Consider the following 6000-nt stretch of genomic DNA (forward strand, 5'->3'; position numbering starts at 1 on the left):
TATCACAGCAATAGAAAGCAAACTGGAACAATGGGGCTTACGTTATGTAATGTAATGTAATCATATATATTGTCCATACATATCTGTCCATCATACATTAATATGAGCTTCAATGGAGTTGACCTTTGCAAATATGGTATGCCCACTTTAGAAAATGGCTCTACTTTAGTCCACCTTAAAGCCAATGATGTAGAGAATGACATGAGATTCTGCCATGGGTGGAACGTCTTAGGGGTGGTGTGCTAAAATCTCAGCAATCCAAATAATATCTTAATGTAATATCTTTATATAAAATAAAGGTAACATCCATGACAGACACAATCCTAACATTTTAGATAAAGTGGGGTCAGTAAGAGTTTGGGAGTGTTTATTTTAGAAGGGAGGAAACATCTAAAATGTCTTACCTAAGCTACAGCTTTGAGGAGTTAGAAAAGGAATAAATTAAACCCACAGTAGGAGGGAGAGAATCAGTGAAACAGAAACTAAACTATCAAGAGCTTTTCTTCTAAGAAGCCTACATTCTCGGAAGAACAAAAGTACTAGAGAAGTACTTAAAACCAGCTATCCAAGGACTTGAGAGAAAGAAGAAAAGCAAGCCAATTTTGGAGGGAGTGGAATGTTCCTGAAAGCAGCTAGTACACGGAAGTTCCCACGTTCCTTGGCTCTGTCCTGAGGAAAACACCACTCAGGTGTTCTTCTTTTTCTGACTCTTAAAAACACGGGGCTACCCAGGATAGTGAAGGATGAGAGGCACCCAAGGATATAGACCAATACTCAAAACTCAGAACATCACAACCACATCAACACCACTGAGACCGCTCTGGAGCTCAGTTATCATCAAGTTTCATTAGAACCCCCATTGGTGGATGAACTGATGAAGAAAATGTGGTGTGTGTGCACAATGGGATTGTATGCATCCACAATGACAGAGAAAATAATCAAATTTGCAAGAAAATGAACAGAACTGGGAGAATTATATAAAGTGAGGTCACCCAGGCTCAGAAGGACAAACCCAGAATGGTTCTGCTCGTGTCCTTGTGTGTAATCTTTGTATCAAGGTAGGGGAACATGAGAAAGTGACAGAGCCCACAAGAGAAGAAAAAAAAATCTAAAAAAGAAGCTTTCAGGAAGTTTGTAGATGGGGTGACAGAGCGCAAGATGTGACGGCAGAGGGGTGCTGGGGCAAAGCGCATGAGCAGGAAAAGAGTGGGAATGGAAGCAGGGACAAGGACAGGACAGGAGGAGGTGAGCTACCAAAACGAAGGATGAAAATGCAGACAGGCAACTGGCTGCTCAGTAAGCTAACGTAAAGAAGAAAATAAAGAGAAGTCATCTTTAAACATCGTTGGATCTTACTGGAGATGTTACTACAGATAATCCTCACTGAGAGGGGAGAAGGCTTCACAAAGGGCTTAAGCAGTTAACTGAAGCCATGGTGGAGAAAGCTGTGACTCAGCCCAGGGACTGAGGGTTCGAGGAACATGTGTTAGGCACTGGATTCAGCAAAAGCAAAATAAATCAAAGCAAAACCCTTATGTTCAAAAGGTAAAGAAACACACAACAGCAATGAGTAAAAATATAACTCTCACCAGAGGATGAAAATATCCAAACTGAAAATATAGAACTAAAAATAAATCATCTAACAAAATTTATGTGAAAGAATTAAAAAATATGGCAAGAGAAGAATGATAATTAACCCAAATATAAATCAATAGAATTATGCAAACCAAAGAAAAAAACATTTGAAAACCTTTATCATATTCCAAGAACCTGTGAGACATCAAATGTCTCATGTGCAAGGAAATAGTCCTCAAAAATGGGGGAAAAATGATGCAGAAAAAAAAAAATTGAAAATACAGTGACAGAAATCATTTAGTGAAAGACTAAATTTGGATTGACAGGCTCCGGGAGCCCAGAGGTCCCTATACAGGACATAAATGCAGGAGTGTGTGCTCAGAAATGCCTGTCAAAATTCCTTCAACAACAATGGCAACTTTGAAAGGAATGAGAAAACTGACCCAATGTTTACAAAAAAGCCAAGATTCCAATGCCCACAGGCTTCAGAGGAAAAGCCCCCAGAGTGAGCGAACAGGGACAGTGTCAGGAAGCGTCGGAATGAGAAACTATTAGTCCAGAATCCTAGTTCCACCAAAAAGCACATTTTTCAAGAATGATGACAAAATACACTTCTCAAATAAGAGAAATTACTCTTCTACCAGAACCACAGAGAGACAGAGGGGTGTGTGTGTGTGTATTAAAGGGATATCTTTAGGCTTACAGGAAGTAACACCAGATGGAAACGCCAATCCTCAGGAAGAAATGATTTCCAGGAGAAACAATAAATACATGGAAACAATGGCTTGTTCCTAACTTCCTCAGAACATACAATCCTACAAACTCCTTATGGACTGTATAAGTGTGTGCACTACACACAGAAACACAGAAACAACTCCTTATGGAATGTGTAAGTGTGTGCAGTACACACAGAAACACATAAATAACTGCACAAAAGATGAGGGTAGCTGGAGCACTTAACAATCTCAGGACTTAAATTTGGTATAATATTAATTTTAATAAGTTTGAAAAGTTAAAGTATTAGTATTAAATCCTTAGAGAAAATTATTTGAACTACTAACTCAATTTTATAAGGGCACATGGTATAAAAGCTCAATTATATAATAAAACATCAATTATATTTTTACAAGAGTTCAATTTATATTTTTAAGAATAACTGGTAGCACAGATTTAGGAAATAAAATCTAAAAAAAAAAAAAAAAAACACCTGCCACTCCATCCCTTGGGTATCTGATACCCTCTTCTGGCCTCCAACACTATTGTGCACAAACACACATGCACATGATTAAAAACAAAAAAGTACAATATTTTAAAAACTGCTGCCAAACCAAATGTGCGAGACTCTTTAGAGAAAATGAAATCATCATATTCTGTTGATGCTTATATGAAGCAGAACAGCTACTCTTCATTTTCTTTAAAAATTAATCCTACATCTACCAGAAAAATCTAGCTGAGCCATTCTCCTAGCATTCCACACTGGAATGAAACCAGCCATCTCCTTGGACACCTGCAGCACTGTCCATGGACGCTGTACTCAGAAACATTCCTGAATCTGTAAACAGTCTAAATGTTTACCAGGAGATGAGAAGATAAGCCAAATGGGTCCACCCAAGGGGATACCATTAAAATGTAAGATCTCTAATGGTGATAACAGTATAGATGAATTTCAAAGTCTTCATCCTGAGCCAGACACAAATATATGCTGTAAGATCCCATACAACAAATCCTAAACCATTCAAAACACTTCCATAGCAACCGAGTTGCTGGGGTTGAAAGCAGGAGAGATGGCATTCAGAGCAGCATGGCTGTAGGTTCTCGGGGCAAAGGAAATTGTTCTTTGTTTCTTTAACTGACATTGAAGGAGGGTCAGGGGAACTTGGATCAATCTGGAAAACACAGACTGATCCCTGTAAGAGGAACTGCTCCTGGCTCTGGGAGTGCCCCCTTTCCCCTTTGAGAACGTTATAACCATTTATCAACCATCACAAGCTACTGAGCCCCTGGGTGGCCCCAACCAGGGGGAAGGACAGGAAGCCTGAAGTGAGGGGGTTGAGAGCTTATGAAAGGCCCAACCCCCAGTCCCACCCCTAGATAGATACCCACCTCTGAGGCTCCTCCCATGCCTTGGATGGAGCTCTTTGTTCTAATAAAGTTGGTCATTTTGTTGTTTTCGCTATGCTGGTTTTTCTCCAGCCCTTTAGATGATCTACAACTGTTACTTTCTCTCTCAGCAGTGGCAGCTCTTCCCACATCTATGATACTTCTCCCGACCCCTCCACCTCACCCCCCAATCCCTGGATCTCCAAATGTTGCTCTCTCCACTGTCCCTCCCTCTTCCACACCTGCCCCTTCTCTTTCCAGTCATTCTGCTCCTCTGCCCAGTCATCTTCCCAGGATGTACAGGACTGCTAGATGACCTCCTGTCACCCAGGACCTCATAACAAAATGGTGGTTCATTGTTGTTCCAATCTTAGATGGTCTTTTAATAAAAAACCCAGGGCCAGATATCAGGGTGAAAGCTGAAAGATCAGAGAAGCAGAACAGCCAGCCACTAGTTCTTACCTCTAAGAAACCCTTAGCCTAAAGAGAGTGAGTTCCTGTTTCTTCACGCCTTATATACCTTTCGCCACCCTGCCATATTACTTCCTGGGATTAAAGGCATGTGTGCTTCCCAAGCAAAGGCATGAGATCTCAAGTCCTGGGATTAAAGGTGTATGCCACCACTGCCTGACCTCTATGTCTAATCTAGTGGCTGGCTCTGTCCTCTGATCCTTAGGCAAGTTTATTAGGGTACACAATATATCATCACAGTCCGTAAGTACCTGTTTCCCTTGGGACATCAACCTGGACAATTAGATAGGTATATATGTACATTTATCATTACACTTTGGATTTTAAAATTAGTGTCATGCTGGTAAGTGATGGGCTGGTTAAAGTGGAGTTCCTCTTTCATCTAGCCTGGGTCAGTTTTGAGTTTCTACATTTGTAAGGCTCTCCCAAGTAGCATCTCACCTACTGGGTGGATTTGCTTTCTTCCTGGCCCTCAGAGCCTCCCAGTGCCAGGTGGTACACAACTGTAACACTAGAGGTAAAAGCAGGGGGCACTTCAATTTGAGGCCAGCCTGGCATTCACAATGAGACCCTGACTCAAAACAAAAGATTACCCAACATACATAAGGTCCACCTGGAGAGTATTTGATGAATCTTTTTCTCCTGTGTTACTAATGCATGTCTCTCAACAATGTACAGCTGTATTGTATGCCTCAGTCCCTGTACTGAGTGCCACAGACCAGTGAGTTTGCTGGAAACAATAACAAAGGCTGTCCTGCCTCCCATGTTAACTGCTACACAACCTCTCAGCTGTACAGAAACCTAGCTACTTTTCCATCCAAAAGCAGGTTATTCCATAATAACAATTATTGAAACTAAGCCTTGGAAAGTTGAAAGGACTTTTTCCCAACACCACAGTGTGGTAGTTGTGACAAAATACCTGAGAAATCAAGGGAGGAAATACTTGTCTGGGGCCACAGATTCAGAAGTTTCCAAGGGCTCTGCCAGCTCCGTGACCATAAGCCTGTGGTAGGAAGAACATCACGGCGGGAGAAAGTGTGATGGAGCAGCGACCCTCGAGTTGTGCATGCTGGAAGCAGAGAGAAGAGGGAACCCAGGGAAAACATCCCTCAGAGACATACCTGCATCAACCTCTCTCCTCCACCGGAGCCTCACCTCCCAAGCCTACTCAGCTATTAACTCCTCAACTGTTTATTTTGTTGATGAAGTTAGCACCTTCCTCATTCGGTCCCCTCTTTATAGATGCCACCAGCTAGGGACCACGCTTTTGTCAGGTGAGACACTGTGGGGAACATTCCATATTAAAATCATAATGTGTGTCAGAAGATGAAGCTTCAAGTCCAAGCGTGCCACAACGAACCTCTCTGCGAGATGCCCCCACCACCACCACCACGGTGAGCCCTATGCTCCCAGCCCTCCGCTGCCATGGTGAGCCCTGTGCGGCCCCACACCCACACCCGTCTCTGTGTGCTGCATGGTGAGCTCCGTGCCCCCTCCCCTGCGCCACGGTGAGCCCGGTGCCCACTCCACCCTCCTGCCACCACCGGGAGCCCTGTGCTCCCCACTGCCATGGTGAGCACTATCCCCAATGTGGCAGATTGCTGTAACTCAAACCCATTCGCCCTCAATCCTCACCGTCAGTGTCTTTCCCCATTGCTGTGATAAAAACACTCTGACAAAAGCAACTAAGGGAGAACGGCCTGACTCCCAGTTCCAGGGCGCAAGCCGGCACGGTAGGAAAGTCGAAGCAGCAGGGGCTTGAAGCATCGGTCACGTGGTGTTCACAACCAGGAGGCGAAGAGCAATGAATGCCTGAGCCTAGTTCTGAGTTCTCCTTTTGATGCGGTCCTGGAC

Source organism: Onychomys torridus, chromosome 12 (genome assembly GCF_903995425.1).
Source record: "Onychomys torridus chromosome 12, mOncTor1.1, whole genome shotgun sequence".
NCBI lineage: Eukaryota > Metazoa > Chordata > Mammalia > Rodentia > Cricetidae > Onychomys > Onychomys torridus.